At 43.6% G+C, this 20,959-nt stretch overlaps 1 protein-coding gene and 1 pseudogene across 4 annotated transcripts in view; one reads left to right on the forward strand and one right to left on the reverse strand.

Moving 5' to 3' along the window:
* Cnnm2 (cyclin and CBS domain divalent metal cation transport mediator 2) overlaps positions 1–20,959 on the reverse strand; it is a 118,314-nt gene that overhangs the window by 89,665 nt on the left and 7,690 nt on the right. The gene's annotated exons all lie outside the window — the stretch shown is intronic.
* Positions 19,672–19,798, forward strand: LOC127676511 (uncharacterized; annotated as a pseudogene).

The raw sequence follows: 20,959 nt of genomic DNA on the forward strand, positions 1-20,959 counted from the left end.
CAAGTGTTAATGGAAAATATTACCTGGTGCATAAAGGTCAAAGTTCAAACTCCAGGCCCTAGCACTCAAGAACCTTGGCTTTAAAGATCCGTCTGGCTTTCTGGTCTCCACATTCTCTCTCCACTTCGGCTTCGCTCACTCATTTCAGAAGACATGGCCTTTCCTCCCCCTTTATCTCCCACAGAGGCTTGTCCATCCTAAATCATCTGCATACGTCTCACAGATCAAACACTGCACACAGCAGTTGAGCAGGTGCCTCAGAACTGTGGGGCAGCACGAACTGGGTCCCTTGCTGTCTTACAGACATTTGTTAATGGTCCATAAACCTACAAAAGCACATGCATTAAAGATGACCAGAGATCCAGTTTTAAAATGGGCTGCTGGGCTGCACGCCTGAGGTCCCAGGATTTAGAATGCAGAGACAAGCAGATCTGTGAGATTAAAGCTAGCCAGGGCTACATAGCAAGGGCCAGGCCTGCCAGGGCTACATAATAAGACCTTGCTCAACATCAACAAACAACCCACAATACAGTTTTATCTGCAGAACCGCACAAGGGCTAAGTGTCTTTGAGCACTTTAACGATCACTGCTAACGCTGCCACTCGCTGAGTGGCTGCCACCTGAGGAGGTAACTTGGTCTTTGTAAATTTGTGTCCTGACTGTAAACCAGAACCACCAGTGACTACCTCATAGGACTTCTGTCAAGTAAAGGAAAGCAGGCACCAGTGTGTAGTAACAGTTCAATAAAGGGAGTTCTTGGTACCTAAAAGCTCTCCCCTTTCACCAGACTAAAAGTTGTAAGTAATAATCTAATTAGTCCCCCAAACCAGGACTGTCTTTAGACTTATGTCCTCCAGTTCTTCACTGAGAAGTCTCATGCCTCAGCCCATAACGGGCAGGTAGAAGAATGACATTTTAAAGTTCAGCAAATTTCCTCAAGCTAGCAGGGACTCAATGCACTCTAGTGCTGCGTTTTTTTCCTTTGCATGGTGCCAGGAGGAAATGACTCCAGCTATCATTTCCAAGTGTTAATATGTAATACAGCCAGGCAGTGGTGGTGCACGCCTGTAATCCCAGTTCTTGGGAGGCAGAGGCAGGTGGATTTCTGAGTTCAAGGCCAGCCTGGTCTACAGAGTGAGTTCCAGGACAGCCAGGGCTATACAGAGAAACCCTGTCTCGAAAAACAAACAAAAAAACCCAAAAATAACAAAAAACAAACAAACAAACAAAAACATGAAATGCAACCACCAACTTGGCCATGGCTACAGTCCCTACTGGCCACCTTACAGACTTCCAGCAGAGCTCTTGTTCAAATTCGGAATAATATTTCCATCACAGTTGTACTGATTAGAGACCTAGATAACATACCCCCAGGGCTTCTGCATGCATTCTACGTCACCCTAGAGATGGATTTCTTGGGCAACCAGCACTCATGTCCCCAGTGATAAACCAGTGAGTTCCAGTAGGCTTACTGGAAAAAAATCCATTAAACATTTGAAAATATTAAAATGTATTTATAAGAAGTTTGGATAGGGGCTGGAGAGATGGCTCAGTGGTTAAGAGCACCAGCTGCTCTTCCAGAGGTTCTGAATTCAGGTCCCAGCACCCACATGGCAGATCACAATTGTCTGTAAGTCCAGTTCCAGGAGATGTGACACCCTCACACTAATGTATATAACTTGAAACTTAAATAAATTTTTAAAAACTTCAAAATGTATGTTGCTTTAAAAAATGAAGTTTAGATAAATAACCACAAAACATAACAAAGTAGTGAAATTGAGTTTAGCAAGCATGTTCAAAGATCACAGAGTGACTTGAGCTAAGAAGAAAGAACCTCCACTGCCCCCAGGAGAATCTAACATGAATTCTGCAGAAGAGGAAAAATATATGGCACCTCACTGAAAGACAGGTTTGTTCTAAAGAGTTCTGTGAAAACAAAGGACTGACAAGTGACTTGTCTGAAGGACACTTGCTGTACAGTTAGTGGGCTGAGAAAACCCACTTTGCATTAGAGATGAATTTCCCAAATCACTTTCAAAAGAACACACTAGCTTTCTGATATAATATGAATAGCATACCAAAATTACATGCTGTTAATGTAAAAGAGAAATGCCCAGCTGAGAATCCTTAGGCCGGTTCGCATGGTTACCAGGAGGTAGTGCATGAAGCAACTTAGCTAATTTCTTTATCTACTGGAAGCATAGATGCTTGTGAATCTTACATTTTTACCTTAGTAGTTCCCTTCTATCAAATTAACAAACAACTGAGAACATCCCAGGCACCTTTGCCTAGCAACATCTCCAGTCCCGTATTCACAAAATATCACCAATTATGGCTGAAACAGGCACTGTCTACTTAGAAAGTACACACTAAAGCTCTTCCTCAGCATCCTGCAGGTACTTCTGCACTGTCACCACCATAAACGTCTTATGACTGTATGATATAGGAGACAGTAAGTTCCATGGTCACGTTTCAGGCACTGAAATAGCTACAGCTAAGACATTAACTGGACATCACCATTACGAGCAGACTGATGACCAGATCGGGTAGAGACATCAGTGACTAAAATAACATCTAGAGAGCCTGACAAGGCAATCAGTGTTTGTTGTCAGATATGAGGTGTCTACATTCAGCATGAATGCAAAAGAGCTGGGAATTGTAGCTGGTGGGTAGCAAGCAGTCAAAGCTAACTGAGTTCTTGTCTGATGCCCTGGCTTCTAGAAGGATGCTGTGCCATATATGTATACACTGGTGCCAAACATCTGCACAGTACTGCCATATGTCTGCATACTGGAGCCATGCAAGCACACTGGAGCCATGTCTGCACACTGGAGCCATGTGTGCACACTGGAGCCCTATCTGCACACTGAAGCCATGTCTGTGCACACTAGAGCCATGTCTGTGCACACTAGAGCCATGTCTTTGCACACTAGAGCCATGTCTCTGAACACTGGAGCCATGTCTTTTCACACTAGAACCATGTCTGTGCACACTAGAGCCATGTCTGCACACTGGAGCCATGTGTGCACACTGGAGCCATGTGTGTACACTGGAGCCATGTGTGCCCACTAGAGCCATGTCTCTGCACACTAGAGCCATGTCTTTGCACACTAGAGCCATGTCTGTGCACACTAGAGTCATGTCTGCACCCTGGAGCCATGTCTGCACACTGGAGCCATGTGTGTACACTGGAGCCATGTGTGTACACTGGAGCCATGTGTGCCCACTAGAACCATGTCTGTGCACACTAGAGTCATGTCTGCACCCTGGAGCCATGTCTGCACACTGGAGCCATGTGTGTACACTGGAGCCATGTGTGTACACTGGAGCCATGTCTGAGCACTGGAGCCATGTGTGTACACTGGAGCCCTATCTGCACACTGAAGCCATGTCTGTGCACACTAGAGTCATGTCTGCACACTGAAGCCATGTCTGTGCACACTGGAGCCATGTGTGTACACTGGAGCCATGTCTGAGCACTGGAGCCATGTGTGTGCACTGGAGCCATGTGTGTGCACTGGAGCTATGTCTACACACTAGTGTCCTGAGCACTGACCCTTCCATTAGAGTTTTAAGGAAACTGCTAGTGCTTTCTCTTTCAGTGTCGGCGCAGAGGGGGTCTCTATCAATCTTCAGATCACCCACCCCTCTCCATTGATCCAGAACAGCTCTCAACTGACTGGCAAAGCCTTGTCTCTTTCATCCCTTCTCCTCTCCAGCAGATTTTCCACACAGAGGAACAGGAACCTTTCCAAAAGGCAATTTAGTCATGCTACCTTCACATACCTCCCAAAACTTCAAAAACTTCCTCTGTGTTGTTGTTCTTAGGAGAAATGCTAGGACCCTTAGCACTGCCTCAAGAGGGTTATCTACTCCAAGCCTGCTCACTTTTCCAGACACACTGTGCAGCATCTGCACCCGAACTCCCAATACTCTACACACACACACACACATATACACACACACACACTCCTAATTCCATGTGTTCTAGCCATCACACTCCTGTTCCTTGCACAATCACACTTCTCACTGTCAAGTCCTAACTCACCAAATACTCCTCCCTTCCTCCCTTCCTCCCTTCCCCTCCCATCTCACCTAGCAAGGCTTACAAGGCACAGCCCATGCAAGTGCTGCTTACCTGTGAGTTATTTGCTTAGTGTCTATCTTGCCATCCCATCCCACCCCAAAACCATTTGTGACCTGAGAACAATTGTGCTCAACAAAAGAAACACCTGTTGTTATTTTTAAAGAAATTATTTTAAAGCTTAGTAATCGAAAATTATGAAAGACCACTGGTTTTACCTGGGTGCATAGGTGCATGTATATATGTTTCATTACTTTTTAAGTTTTTTACATTCATTTTTTAAATACTGCTTGAAATGTAAAAGCATCATGGCAAAAGAACACTACAAGACCAATACATTTTCCTAAAGCATAGAAACAAAGGCATTATAAATCAACAGCTTTGACTGAACCAATTCACGACCTTAGAGCAACGTGAACCATGGCTCTTCAATAGAGAACTGAACCCTTTAGAGAGTTATTTTAAAAGCCAGGGAACTATAAAAGGATTATAACACCTAGGAAGCAGTAAGAAAAAGATTAAAATGTATGCCAGAGAAGGGATTACACAACATATGACTGAAGAATCCGTGGCAGGCATGTTAGGAGCTGGAGCAGAGCGAGCCAGCTGTCGGGGAAATCAGCTCCTTAGTGGCTCGAAGACTCTTCCCATCCCACCGACACTGTGAGCAAGAAGGTCTGGCATTTAGTGACTCACATTAATATTAATGTAATGTATATTAATAAATATATATATTCACTAGTATTTTAAAGAAAAAGATTTTGCATATTATATGTGACACATGTCCAGTTCTTTCTTAGAAGACAATACTGTTTTCTTCAAGTTGGTGCCTGTGTTAACATGTGATAGGGTTTTTCTCCTTGTGTAAAAAGTACATACATGAAAATAAGAACCGTGTCAAAGTCCCTGGCCCTTTCCCAGTGGTGCTTAAAGTCCTCGCCCAGTTATAAATCAAAGTAGGTAAGTAACTCCTGCAGGCTACAGAAAACACTACAGCTCAGAATTGAGGCTGTGATGCCTCATGGGTGTTCAATTATTAATGTACTTCCCCTAAGGCTTAACCCATCTAGTGCACCTGGCAAGAATTTGGGCTCAGTGGAGCTGCACAAGCTGGGAAGAACAGACATTTAAAAAAAATAGTTAAGGCAACAATGAATGCAAAGCTTTTAAAAGTCCTCTGTGGGGAGTAGCCTGGCCCTACAAGAGAGTTCTCTGTCAATGCAGAAAGCCAATTATATCACTACATGCTCTTAGATACCCAGGAAACCAAAAAGGCTCTGGACAACAATCAATATACACACAGAATGGCCAACACATCCATTGCATAGAGAACAAGGATTCTAGGAGCTCAGAGTGCTCCCTAACACACACCCTGACACTACCTTCCCAGTATGGCTCCTCCGCTGAGATGCCCTGACCCTCACCACAGCCTCGCCCTCCTCAGGGCTGTCCTGAGAACACCTCCTTTCTCCATTGCTAAAGGCCTACAGAATATTCCCTCTAGCACCAATGAACTTATCCTGCTTTTCACAGCCACTACTAGGACTTTTCCCTCCGTTCCTTGAGGTCTTGCGTAACAGGCAGAAGAGGTTTCCGTTTTCTACACTGCTGTATGTACTTTGTGCCAGATATTTATGGAAGCTGTCAGACCTGGAAAGACTCAAAGGCCTGCGACTCAGCCCTGTCAGTCTGGTAAAGCAATCAATGACCACAGAGCTGGCATGGTTCAGCTGATACAGCAAGCGTTTATCAAGAACCTCCAAGTGGCAAGCCCAAAGGTGAACTAAACAAGATTCCTGCCCTTGAGTTCATGATCCAGCAGAAGGGGATGCCGCTGAAATCAATGGTTATCCACAGGGGGGGAAAAAAACCCGACAGACTACACCACAACACCTAAGGCAGGAGCAGGGTCCTGCAGCCACACTAAAAGGGAACAGCCAGCCTGAAGGCTGGTGGAAAGGGCCTCTCTCTGCAGAATCCCACATTGTGTTAATATTCAGGAAAAGGAAAAAAGCAAACAAAACAAGAGTGTCAGCAGGTAAGACAGCACAGAAGAAGGCAAGAGAGAGGAGCCTGGAGCTCCACCCACTGCGGTCAGAGTTTGAAGGACAGGTGAGAGGCAAGGGAGGGGCCACTTTGACTCTCTTGAATAGAAGAAACGTGACCCTCTAGTTGAGGTAGTAAATACTTGGTTTACACTCTTGGTCAACAAGAGGCAACAGGAGTGGTGAAAGTTGTAGATCACTTGTCTGCCACATATAAGGTCCAAGGCTCTATCCTCAATGCTGCCCCCAAAAATCAGGAAGAAGCTCCTAGTACTCACTTTGTCACGAACTACACAATTCGTCTTGGGCATTAACACCTGCCTCGGAAATGAGAGGCGTGGATCCTTTCCCTTTCACACTAGCATGGAGAAGCATCAAGCTAGGTTAGACATGGGCAGAAAAGGGAAACTTCACAGACAGGCACTTTCTCCAGAGCAGAAGATTGCCCAGGCTGCTAGATGAGTTTATGAGGTTTACAGAACATGTGTTCAGTCTCAAACTATCATCCCCCAAATTACTGACTCATGAACACGGGGCCAGTGAGACAGCTCAGCAAGTAAAGGCACTTGTCGCCAAACCTGGTGACTTGAATTCAATCCCATAGTGTGGGAGAGAACCTGACCTCCCACTGTATGGGCATGTACACACATACCCACATCCACACACTCTAAATGTGATATTTTTTAATAGAGAAGATACTTTATAATGTGATATTCCTGAACAAACAAACAAAAACAAAACAAGAAAACAGTCACAACTCCAGAGTGCAGAGCCTTCTACAAATTAACTAGCCTGGATTCTACAGATCAGCACGTCAGTGAATCCTTACCATCAAAAAGAAATAAACCAACAAATGAGAAAGGCAGAGAGGAAGAAGGAGGTAAAGTGGGGAGTGTGGTGAAAGATGAAAGCAAGAAACTTCTAGATAAAGAGCCATTAAAGAAATGTGACACTGTATACAGGATGCATCCCTGGGTGGGGCAGTCTCTGGATGGTCTTTCCCTCAGACTCTGCTCAACCTTTTGTCTTTGTATCTCCTTCTGTGGGTATTTTCCCCCTTTCTACAAAGGACCCAAGGATCCATTCTTTGTGGGATTTTCCAGGGATGGGGGAACCAGGGAAGGGGACATTTGAAATGTAAATAAAGAATATACCTAATTAAGAAAATAAATAGATGTGACAAAGAAATATGGGCTGAATACTAGATAAGATGCTAGTGCTGATTTAAATTTGTTGATTGTATTACAATACAGGGCTCATTTTGGAGAACCTCTGAGACTTAGGTTTTATTTTACACTTATTTATTCATCATGTGTGTGTGTGTGTGTGTGTGTGTGTGTGTGCTTGCACATACAAGACTCAGTTCTCTCCTTCCACCATGTTGACAGCAAATGCTTTTATGAGCTGAGCCATCTCTTTCTACTTTCTAAAAAATACATGCTGAACTATTTAGGAATATCATAATGCCTACAATCTACTTTTAAATGACCCTGGTTCAGTAAGGAAGATACAAGTATATGCGCAAACACATTTATATGAAGAGACATATATGACAAAATCTTAGCAACTGGTGAATTTAGGCAAATGGTTTATAGGAATTCACTGTATTATTAAACTTTGGTTGCAGAGAAGAATAAATGAATAACATAGAAAATGCAAAGGAATCTTTCAGGTAAATATAATAGTTATGAAAATGGGAAGCCTTTAAAGACTGAGGAGAATTAAGAAATATGGAATTGTCATTTTTAGGACATAGGGAGGGGATGTGAGTCTTGGGGTCATTTCAGAGGGAAATGACATCTTAAGTAGGAATTACAGGTTTAGCAGTGTTCCAGACGGACAGAACATGGGCAGGTACTAGCTGGAAGCACTGGCAGAGGCAGGGGCTATAGCCAGAGATTGGGGAGTTCGCAGGTTCTCGGCAGTGTCGAGATTCTATGCAGAATGCCAGTAATGCTGGACAACATTTACTAATTTTCTTCCAAATAAAGAAATGCCTCATTAACTTAGGGAGTACAGAAAAGCATGCAATGCATTTAATGATATCTCTGTTAAAGGTTTCTATTGCTGTAATAAAACACCTTGACCAAGAACAACTTGGAAAGAAAGGGAATTATTTCATTTTACAGCCTGTAGTCCATCATTGAGGGAAACAAGGGCATGAACTCAAGTCAGGAGACAGGAACTGAAGCAGAGTGATGGAGGGTGCAGCTTCCGGCCTGCTCATCCTGCTTCTTAAGAACTCAGGACCACCAGCCCAGGCGTGGCGCCACACACAATGACTGGGCTCTTCCCCATCACTAATTAAGAAAATGCCCTACAGCCCGATCTTATGGAGGCATTTGCTCAATTGGGCTTTGATCCTCTCAGATGACTCTAGCCTGTGTCACAGTAACACAAAACTAGGACAACAATCATCTCATTTTTAACATTTCAGAACATTTCCAACAAGTTTCTAGGCTATTTTTTTCATTTTTAAATTTTTTTTACATGTATTTACTGTAGGTGTCCACGTGTGTGGAGATCAAAGAACAAGTTATAGGAATCATCTCTCTGTCCCCACCTTGTAAGCCCTGGGATGAAACTCAGGCTTCAGACTTGGAAGCAAGGACCTTTAGCCACTAAGCCATCTCTCTGGCTCCTCCTCCTCTTCTTCCTCTTCCTTCCCCTCTTCTTCCTCTTCCTTCCCCTCTTCTTCCCTTCCTCCTTCCCCCTCTTCTTCTTTTTCTTTTTAAAAATAAAACACAGGGGCTCACTCTTCTCTAAAGTGAGCTCAAGAATAGTCTCCTGGGTAGCTGGGACCACAGATGCCACCTTAGGGAACTTTAAGACAAGTTGAAATTATATTTTTTTTCATCCAAAGTAGTTATTCTTCCATACTATTAAAAGTCTTGTAAATATAACTAAACTCATCCTGACGTGTATACGTACACGGAGCCAACTGATCAGTCTTCAATGCTGGACTTTTAGACTAATGCTCTTAATTACAGGGCCATCTCTCCAGCTCCTATTTTATATATATACATATATATTTGCTATTAAAAATATTTAGGGAGACTGGAAAATGAGCTCTTTAAAAGTGCCACTGCATTTGTAGAAGACCCAAGTGTAGTTCCCAGAAGTCACATGGCAGTTCACAGCCACCTGCAACTCCAGCTCATGACAGCAAGCACCTCACCCCCTCCTCTGCCCTCCAAGGGCACCTGCACATACATGGTGCACATAAACTCACAAAGGCAAACACACAAGACAAATCTTTTTTTAAGGGGGGGGCAACAAGATGGCTCACTGGGTACAAGTGCTTGATGTCAAACCTGGTGTGATGGTTTGTATATGCTTGGCCCAGGCAGTGACACTATTAGAAGGTGTGGCCTTGTTCAAGTGGGTATGTCACTGTGGGTGTGGGCTTTAAGACCCCCATCCTAGCTGCCTGGAAGGCAGTATTCTGCTAGCAGCCTTCAGATGAAGATGTAGAACTCTCAGCTTCTCCAGCACCATGCCTGCCTGGATGCTGCCATGCTCCTGCCTTGATGATAATGGACTGAACCTCTGAACCTGTAAGCTGGCACCAATTAAATGCTGTTCTTATAGGAGCCACCTTGGTCATGGTGTCTGTTCACAGCAATAAACCCTGACTAACACACCTAACATCCTGCATTTGATCCCAGAGACCTTCATGATAGAAGATAACAGACTCACTCAGTTGTCCACTGACCTCCACATGTGACTCATGCACACTAAAAATATTAATTTAAAATATATATTTAGTCTGGGTGAGGTAGCACAGGTCTTTCATCTCATCACGCAGGAGGCAAAAGTAGAAGGATCTCTGAGTTTGAGGGCAGCCTGGTCTATATAGCCAGTTCCAGGACAGCCAGAGTTATATGGTAAGACTGTGCATGTGTGTGTGTGTGTGTGTGTGTGTGTGTGTGTGTGTGTGTGTAAAACCATTATATAGAAAATAGAAATTGTCACACGATCCAACAATTTCATATCTGGGTGTATCACAAAGAACTGAAAGCAGAGATTCAAATATTTGAGGAGTAACCCAGTGTCCACTAGAAGACAGATACACCAAAGGTGCTATACACATTCAACAGAGTATTATTCAGTCAATTTTGCACATGCCATAACATGAACGAACTTCAAGAATCTGATAGAAAGTAGGATAAGTCATACACAAAAGGGCAAATACTACTTAGTACCATTTATAAGATCCCTAGAATGGGGAGGGCACTGACTAGGAGGGAGGGGTGGGGAGGGAAATGGGGATTTAGGATCAGTTGTGGGGGAAGGAAAATAAAGACGGCCAGATGGCCATGAAAATGAATGGAAATTTGCACCTGATGGGTGTGAGGAGGGCATCTCCAGGACTAGACAGAGACCTGAGACCTGAAGTGGCCACCTCCTGTATCCAGACAGGAACCCCAGCAGAGAGATAGAGACACCAACCCACCCACAAAACTTTCAATCCAAATTTTATCCTGTCTACAAGTAATTCAGGCATGGGGGAGGGAGCAGAGACTCAGGGAATGCTCAACCAATAAGCTGCCCAGCTTGAGACCCACCCCATGGGCAAACACCAATCCCTAACACTATTAATGATACTCTGTTGGGCTTGCAGACAGAAGCATGTTGTCCTCTCAGTAGCTCCACCCAGCAACTGACTCGGACAGATACAGACACCCCCATGCAAACAGTGGATGGAGCCTGGGTCTCTTATGGAGGAACAGGAGGAAGCATTGCAGCCCTGAGGGGATAAGAACTCAGAGGAAAACCAACAGAGGTCCCTGGACCCTTGGGGCTCTCAGAGTCTGAACCACCAACCAAAGAACATACTTGGGCTGGACCTAGGACCTTGCACATATGTTGCAGATGCGCAGCTTGGTCTTCATGTGGGTCCTGAACAACTAGAGTTGGAGTTGTCCCACAAGCTGTTGCCCATATGTGGGATGTGTTCTACTAGCTGGGCTGCCTAGTCTGGCCTCAATAGGAGAGGAAGCGCCTAGCCTTGGAGATATGTAAAATGTCATGTGGGGGATGAGGGAATGCCCTGGGGGCTCCCACCCACTCAGAGGAGAAGGGAAGGGGGCAGAGGAAAGGAGTGTGGGAGAGAATGACTGGGAGGGGGCAGTGAGTGGGATGTAAAGTGAATAAGTAAAAAAAAATAATAATTACAATTTTAATTAATTAATAAAAGAGATCCCTAGAATGGTTACCATCAGAGGCAGTAAGTAAGACCAATAGTTGTGGCGTATGCCTTTAATTCTAGCACATGGAAGGCAGAAACAGGTCTAAGCTAACCTAGGCTACACAGCAAGGTCCAGGCCATCCTGGGCTACATAGTAAGTTCTAGACTAGTCAAATCTATATAATAAGAACCTGTCTCCAAAAAAAATTTCCAAAAACAAACACATGGAAAGAATAATAGTAGGTTTCAGGGATTGGGGGGGGGGGCTATCATGGGCTATCACGTGGACCAGCAAGGAAGCACTCAATCATTCAATGGATATGCAGTTCGAATTTTGAAGGTTCAAGAAGTTTTTACAAGGGTTGTATAACCTTTTAAAAGCCTTTAACATTCCTAACATGCACACATTAAATGAAAAACTTCATGTCATGGATATTTTACCACAATTTTTTAAATACTTAAAATGTTTAGAAAATGTTTAGATGAGCATTTTCAGTTGCTAACTGGTTTCTGAGGTACAGATATCTGGAGTGGAGCTACTAGGGGAAGGACAGAGAAGAACGTGTCCGGTCCCTAACCTACAGCCATTACCTTCTGGAACACTTACACCACTAACCTTGCGCTCTCACATGCCAGTGACATTCCCTCAACAACTCCCTCCCTGTGTGCCAGGTCCTCATGTGGGAAGAGACAAAACAAAAGACAGTGAGTGACACACAGTGTTGGGGCGGGACCGGCCTCTGAGTGAAAACCTGACCTAGGAGAAGGAGAAGCCACAATGCTCTCTCAAGGAGGACATTGCAGGGAAGGGCCAAAGGAGCACACTGGGATGTCCTCACTGCAGTCAGAACAGCAGGAAGGCCAGCGGGCAGGTGCAAAGAAGGAAAGACGGGGCCAGAGAGATCCTCACCTCACGGCCTCAATGACTCTATATCACAGTTCTCTATCTTGGTTATTTTGTTTGAGTACTGTCACATCACTGTAAAGATGGGAGGCTTTTCCACATCTGGTACAGCGTGGCATTCAAGGACGAGCACCCTGCCTGAGACGTTCCTCGTGAAATGAAATGAAGGAGACCATCTTAGAATGTGTGTAAGAATCAAGAGAGCGCGCCCTCCCTAGCTCATCTCTACAGACTAAGGAGCTGAGCAGCAGACACACACCCGGACTCCCAGCCTGTGGGAGGGAGAGGCAGGAGCAGCACTAGTTCAAGGTCAGCTGGAGTTACACTACAAGCCTCTGTGGCAAAATACAGAAAAGGGAAAAACACATTAATTTAATTTGAAAACAAAATGCACTTATGGAGTATAAAAACCATAGCAGGTACAAATAAAAGAATAAAAGGGCTGGATAGTAACAGTGAGAATTAAAAAAACAAAAATTAAAAACCAATGTCTTTTTAAGAAGCATCTAAAAAGCAAGTCACTAACAAGATTCAAGGAGAAGATAGTATAAATTCATATGTATAACATATTACACAACAGAAGATAGGTCTAATTTAACTCCATATCACCAAGAACACTCAAGAAAGCTTACGAATTAAAAATAAGTCAAAGAAAGCCTTCTGAAGATTGAGAAAGTCCAGGAAAGGAAGCCGCGAGGACTGCAATCTCAGGAAAGGCTGCCTCAGGAATGAAAGGGAACCTCAGGAGGCCAGAGAGAGGCAAGAGGAGAACAGAGGCAGGGACAGACGGACTGACAGACGGAGCCAAGCTGGAGAGGAGAGTGGTCAGCAGCTACTGCCAACCTCAGCAGAGGCGCCAAAGCAGCTAGGAAGGATGACAACCAAGACGCCAGTGACATCACTGGCTAGGACTGTCTGAGGCCAGACTGTTGAGAACACAAGCTGAAGCCGCATGTGAGAAAAAGAAGGCAGCGGCAATTGCCTTCAGAAACCTTAAAAAAAAGAAAAAGAAAGAAAAAACAGGTAACGATTGCCTACAGCCCAGAACTCTGCCAGAAACACCTCCATCTCCTTCCGAATGGCTGGTGGGACCAAGTAAGCCTTATGGAAATGCTCACAACATTCAGCAGAGGGGGAGAGCCTCAAGCTACCGGGCTGGCTGCATGGATGCAGGAAGCACTGTGGAAGTGCTGGTGATAGATGTATCACCAACGCTGTGGAAGGAGCAGCAAACCCTCACTTCTTCTCTAATAGCTGGCTTGGAGAGTGGCCTGCAGAGGTCACAGAGAAAGCACGAACCACTGACTTGTTGGATATTTAGCTAATGGGAGCTAAGCCAGCTTAAACCAATTAAGGTTCTTTTGCCAACGTGCTTGCTTCAGCCTCTGTGGTCCCTTAACCCTTTGTGGATGTGCTGGTCCATCCTCCACATCCCAGTCAGCTCCTGCTCCAGAGGAAGGCACAAGGATGCTTCCTGGAAGTATGGGCTACCTGGTGGGCTTCACCATCCAGTGATGATTTTATCCAAGACCATACAAGATTTTATAAAACTCAACTACTACCTGGTCCTGACCAAAGTTAAAAAGTCTTTTTTATTTTAGAAACCAGCATAAGACAGTCTAGAGCCTTCTAAGTGCACTCCAGGCACCGGGTTCCAGTTCACTTGTTTACTCTCTTGTCTTCTTAGCAATCTTGGTTTTTCAGTGGCCACATCTACAGACAAGTGGATGCACCAGTTCCAGAATCCTCACAGCTCCCTTTATGGGCAGCAGCTTTATGCTAAAAGTGCACATCTAGTTAGCTCTGAATTCCATCACCAATCTTTCATTTCATCGGAGCTATTGAATCAAAGAATTGTATTCCAGGAAGCTACAAACAACTCTAAATAAACTCAATTTTCCTCATCTGATAACATGTTTTAAAATCAAATCCAACCCTAGACCCTAACTCTTTATTTCACACACACACAGAGAGAGAGAGAGAGAGAGAGAGAGAGAGAGAGAGAGAGAGAGAGAGAAAGAGAGCGAGCAGGGGGCTTCACCATGTCTCCCTGGTTTCCTGACACCTCAGGTCTTCACAGACATACTGATGTCGACGGCTCCAATGCAAGGGGGACACAACACTGCGGTCTCTGCAGAAAAGATATTATTCCTGCCCAGCTTTAAATCAAGTGACAAAAGAAAACTCACCTTAGAAGAGAGTGTATGTATTGTTTTAGTTGTTTTTCTTCTTAATTTTCTGCCATAAAATCTGCTAAAACAATTCCTAGTCTTGCCTAAGTGTCAGGACTGTCTAAACCCCAACTCAGAATCTCTGAGTTCAATCAGTACATTGCTTCTATGATCGCAGACTGGCAAGCAGAAAAACTGAGGCTGTTCACACCCAAGGAAAGATCAGAAGATGCCCTCAGGTCTGTCTTCACTCCATAAGAAAGCACAGACTCTCTCAGACTATCACTCCACACACACAGGCATGAAAGACAAAAGAAGGAAGGAAAGAAGGAAGGATGGAAGGGAGGGAAAAGTGGGCTGGGATATAGCGCTGAGAGCACTTGCTTGGTGTGTGTGAGGCCCTGGAGTTCACTTCAGTACTGCAGAGATTCGTTTTTTTTATTCTAGTGACCCAGAAAACCAAATGCTTCAGTCACACTGCCGGTGGCAGCATAAAAGAAGCTCACCAAAAGCCAGGGCTTCCTCTAGCTTCTGAAAAAAAAAAATTAAAAATAAAAAAAATGTAAAACCCTTAGGAAATGATCTTCTGAAAATGCTGTCAAACAACTTAGATATTAGCTGGACTGCTCTCTGAACTCGTCACAAATCTCTGGACTGTTAACAAAACCACTGTGAACACTTATTCGAGCCAGACACATAGCCCAGCCTGGCCTCAGACTTGCTAAGTAGCTAAGGATGATTTTGAACTTCTGATTTTCCTTCTTCTGCCTCTGAGTATAAGAATTACAGGAATTTCCACCACACCTGTTTTACGTGGTACTGGAGATGAAAACCAAGATTGCATGTATGTGAAGCAAACACTCTAGTAACATCCACCCCTACATGCCTAAAATTTTAAAGAAAAATATAAAATGTACTGAAATCAAATGAAATAGTAAATGTAAGATAACCCCAAGGAATACAAATGCTGCTCAAAAATATTATAAATGATTTATTTTTATGTGTGTGAGTGTTTGCCTGTATCTATGTATATGCACAGTGCCTGGTGCCCAAGCAGGCCAGACACGACATCAGAACTCATAGAAACAGAGTTATAGTTGGCTGTGAACCTCCAAGTGGGAGCTGGGAACCGAACCCAGGTCCTCTGCTAGAGCAGCAAGTACTCTTCCCCACTGATCCATTGCTCAAGAAGTCCATGTATTTTTTAAAACATTTTTTGATTTTAAGAACTAATTAAAGAAAATTAGTACCTGATCACATTATCTTACACAAAAGTAAAAGAAAGTAATTTTTTCCATAAACAGTATTGCATCAATATTGGAAAAATAAAATTAAATATTCTCAATTATAATTTTTTAAAGATTTATTTATTTTATTTACATGAGTACATTGTAGCTGTCTTCGGACACACCAGAAGAGGGCATGGGATCCCATTATAGATGGTTGTAAGCCTGCTTGTGGTTGCTAAGAATTGAACTCAGGACCTCTGTAAGTGCAGTCAGTGTTCTTAACCACTAAGCCATCTCTCCAGACCCCTCAATTATAATTTTTAAAGAGGAAACATTTATTTTCTAATAAGTTCCACAGGTTGCAGAATATAAGATCAATCTACACACAAAAAAATATGCTTGTATTACTATACATTAGCTATGAGAAAACAGAAAATAAAGTTAATAAGGAATTCCATTTACTGTGGTATAAAAAAAATCTAAATAGGAATAAATTTAACAAAAGGAAACTACTAACGGTGCACGGAAGGAGAAGACAGGCCTCCAAGAGGAAGAGGCCTCCCAGCACGGATGAGAGCACTTACTGCTCTCAAGATCATGACACTCTCCAACCAGACCTAGGGATGCAGGGCAGGCCCTACCAAAAGGCTAACTTTTTAAAATTAGAAATAGACAAGCTGGCCCAAGAAAACTGAAAGGTGTATACTTCACAATTTAAAAACTCATTACAAAGTTACATGAACCAAGAAAGTATGGTATCAGTGACAGAATATCAGCAGAAGAATTTAAAGCTCAGAAATTAGCCTTAATTTTTATGGCCCACTGATTCTTGTCAGGATGTCAAGACAACCCAATGGAAAAAAAGTGTGTGTGTGTGTGTGTTAGAGAGAGAGAGGGAGGGAGGGAGAGAAAGAGGGAGAGAGAGAGAAGAAGAGAGAGAAAGAGAATGAGAGAGAATGAAGATATGTAGAGACTCGAATCCTCATATCTATAAAATGGAACAGTCACTTTGGACAAGTGTTTTTAAGCTATTTTTTTTTTAAGCTTTTTTTTTTTTTTTTTGGATTTGTTTTTTTTGTTTTTTTGTTTTTTTGTTTTTTTTTTTGAGACAGGGTTTCTCTGTCTAGCCCTGGCTGTCCTGGAACTCACTCTGTAGACCAGGCTGGCCTCGAACTCAGAAATCCACCTGCCTCTGCCTCCCAGAGAGCTGGGATTACAGGCGTGCGCCACCACAGCCCGGCGACAAGTGTTTTCTTAACAACTAAGCAAACAGTTGTTAACAACAGAAGTTAACACTGAGTAACCACTTGACTCCTACACTGTTACTCAAAAGAACTGAAAACCTATGTCCACACAAAAACCGGTGAACAAAAATACTGTTCACAGCAGTATTATCCATAAGGCAAAAAGAACAAACACAAGTGTCTGTCCACAGATAAATGCAAAAACAAGAGGTGCTAAAAGCCTGAGATGAGCTATTTGACCCTGAAAAAGAGTGAGGTACTTGCCCACACTGCAGCATGAATGAACCTCTGCACTTCATCTGGACATAATGTCCAGAATAGACTTACCCAGAGATAGCAAACAGCACTAGCGGGGACTGTGGGAGGAGGAAGTGGGGAGTGACTGCTTCCGGGTGGGGGAACTCTGGTGGGGGGAGGATGAAAATGTTTTGAAAGGACGACAGTAATGGTTGTGCAACCTTGAAAATACACTAAAAGTCACGACTCATAAGCTTTAAAGGGGTAAACTACATTCCAATTTTTAAAATTTGTAGAACTATTTGTTTCAGCAATGAAATGCTCCAGGGGGAAATGAAGTAATATTGAGTTCTTAGCATGAGCAAAGGTGAGCTTTTCTAAGACCGGGACACATAATGTTCTTAGCAGATCTGAAGTTTTTCCAAGTGTATCATTGTACAAAGTTAGCAAGCAGACTTCTGCAAAGATCAGCTGTGATCACCCCGCCCCGACCCATCAGCTACCTTTACCTTTCACATGCCTGTCGAGTCGAGGCATGTGTGGATTTTTACAAGTCTATAATCCTTACAAGTAATCACCCTACATTTCCCACACAGCCTTCAAAATTATCATTAAATGATTGTAATTAGCCAACATCTCTAATTTCCTTAATGTTCCCCTCTTTGCCAGGTCTTCAAGTGTCCTTTCACCATTTATAGGTAACGTTACAACATCCATGAATATGAAGGCCAATGTGACCCTTTTCTCTTCTAGAATCACTCAATAAAGATTTCAGAAAAGAAACTGCTAACCCAAAGGACAGTTTTCGGACTCCCCAAAGTGTCACAATTACACTGCTTTAAGTGACACAAACTCGCTATATTAACATCACTGTTTTATACTTTTTTATGTAATCAATGCTAAAACCATTTTTTTCAGAGGAATCTGAGAATTTCCTTTTGTATTAAAACCTGAGACGTTCAGGGCTCTCAAAGATATTTTCATCTTTATTATCTCTTCTTCCTGTCACCTCTAATTAAAAAGTAATCATGTAATCTTGGTATTTGTACTTTAGGGAACTTAGAGCATGTAATCAATTGTAGCCAGCTTGTCAAGTTAACAAACAGCCTAAAATGAGCCAGCACAGAGGACAATCAAAAGAGAACTGGTAAGATGGCCAGTGAGTATAGTGGCTTGCCACCAAGAAGGCTGAGCTGAATCCCCGGGAACCACATGGTAGAAGGAGAGGTCCAGCTTCTCTGGCCTCCACATTACACTAGGGCACACATACACACGCTCTAATAATGATAATAATTGTTTTGGGGTTTCTTTTTTGGTTTTTCAAGACAGGGTTTCTCTGTATAGTCCTGGCTGTCCTGGATCTCACTCTGTAGACCAGACTGGCCTCAAACTCAGAAATCCGCCTGCCTCTGCCTCCCAAGTACTGGGATTAAAGGCGTGTGCCACCACTGCCCGGCTATAATTTTTTTTAAGAAGCTTTTTTTATAAAAGCGAAAGGTGGGGGGAACCTTCACTAATTAGTCTCTTTTAAGATTCTAACATTTATAACTGCTATAAACCCCAAGCTGTAGTCTCCCTGACTGTCAGATCTCCAGTCTGGACTAAGAACTGCTACTGTGAACTTACCCATGCAAAATTCATGTTGAAACTTAATCCCCACCATGGGGGTACTAAGAGCTGGGGACCTCAGAGCCGGCCAGGTCATGAGGGTGGCCTCAAGAATAACTCAGGCCCTTATTGCCAGGTTGGAGGGAACTAACCTAAGGCTCTGCTTTGCCCTGTCACGTCAAAACAAGGTAAGAGAGCCTCTACTAGACATGAAATGATCTGTCTGCTCTTAGGCTTCTCAGCCTAGAGAACTGCAGAGATTATTTTAAACTATCCTGTTTCTGAAATGTTGTTACAGCAGCATGAACTTAATCTGTTCCTGCCACTATATACAATTATCAATAAAATACTGTTCTAATAACTAACTAGGCATTACCTCCCAGGCCCTGTTAGAAACATTTTTATATTTATTTTCACTTTTTTTTCTTCTGAGACAAGTCTTGCTATGTATCCTAGGCTGGCCTTGAAATCATGATCCTCCTGCCTCAGCATCCCAAGCACTAGGATTACAGGTATGCACTATCCTGTCTGGCTCACATTAGTTCACTGCATATTACGAGTTAGAAAACATCTCCATTTTCTACTAGGATCAAAGAGGTAAGTAACTATCCAAAGCATATCAAGAGAAGCCTACTTTCTTTCCTTCCCCTGCGCGCGCCGCGCCTCCCCCCCTCCCGAGACAGAGTTTCTCTGTAGCCCTGGCTGTCCTGGAACTCACTCTGTAGACCAGGCTGGCCTCGAACTCAGAAATCCGCCTGCCTCTGCCTCCCAAGTGCTGGGATTAAAGGCGTGCGCCACCACCGCCCCAGCTAAAAGCCTACTTTTTTTAACTTCAATTAATAAGTGGTATTCTTCTGAAGCGACAAGACAAAATGCGCTGGTCCAGGCCTGACAGGACATCAGTATAAAGACAGAGTCCAGTCAGTGGCAGCACCGAAACAAAATAGGGGAAGGCTATGTGCAGTTAACCAATAGGGTTTCTTCCTCACGAGGGTATAGTATACAATGGCTGCAGAGGGCAGCCTCCTGGTATTATACACAGCCTGCTGCTTGTATGGGCTCCCCTAACAACTTTGAAGAGTTTTCTGCTGTGTGTGCATGTATCTGATCTCAATGCTAGACTTGAGGCAGGTATGTGGGTGCCACTGGAAATCCCCAGGGCACGTGATTTGACCAGATCATCAGGTCCATCTGCACCAAGCTGCAGAATAAGGAACATGTGACTGACGCCCCGTGTAGTGCCAGGTTTAAGTTCCCTTGTCACCAGAAGATCTACAACTCAGAGAAGTGGTGCTTTCCTGTTTAATGAATTTGAAGACAGTAGCTGGGAAGCAGCTTATCTGTGAGGGCTGGCAGTCAAATATATCTCAAGTCACGGCCCCCAAACGAGGGGTAGACCCTGTACCCCTGCATTGTGCTGATTTCCACCTCCTTTATGTTTACTAATAAATCTCATAAAGTCTGCAAATAAAAAGGCAAGTAAAGAAGGAAAATAAAACCAGGGGAAGTGCTTAGTACTGCCGTGTCCATCACCACCTAATCTGGCTTAACAATACATGTTCCACAAAGATCGCTTGCTATCCATTCCCTATCTCCCATTCCAAAGCCAGCTCCACCACTGTGCAACCCCCAGCCCTGATAAATATCTCAACAGAATGTACTATGAGCAGAAATGAAAAGAGCCAAGAAGCCTCTACCCGGCAGACCTAAACCCAACCTACATCACTCTAAAAGAAAAACCAACTAACGAGAAAATACGTCACTAAATCAAAAGGAGTACTTATATTTAACAACCGGAGGCTTTGTGCAATCTATAGACCAATAAATACCCATGTCCCCACATACCCTCCCGCTCTGACCATAATAAAGTAAAACCTTAATTATCAGCTAAGCCAAAGTAAAACACAACATAAAGTCTGATGACACAATCAGACCTATTATCTATGTAACAAAATGCCAACTGACAATTGTTTGAGTGCAAGATATCTGAAATATTGACATCAAAGTCGCAGGATAAGTCGCAGCGGCAAGCCTGAGAACCTGATTCCTCAGTGAAGCGGCTAACCTTTAACTCTGAATACGGGGAGGGAGGGCTGGTCCGTTAGTGTGGAGAGAAGCACAACCTAGAAGTCGGGATGTGAGTTCTGGTCCAGTGCATGTGCCAAGGTAGTAAGGCGTGGCCCTAAACACTCCCCTTTCCTGGCCTTGCTTTCCCTATCCCAGGGGCTGAGGACCCATGCTTGCCT

The sequence above is a fragment of the Apodemus sylvaticus genome, chromosome 1 (genome assembly GCF_947179515.1).
Source record: "Apodemus sylvaticus chromosome 1, mApoSyl1.1, whole genome shotgun sequence".
Taxonomy (NCBI): Eukaryota; Metazoa; Chordata; class Mammalia; order Rodentia; family Muridae; genus Apodemus; species Apodemus sylvaticus.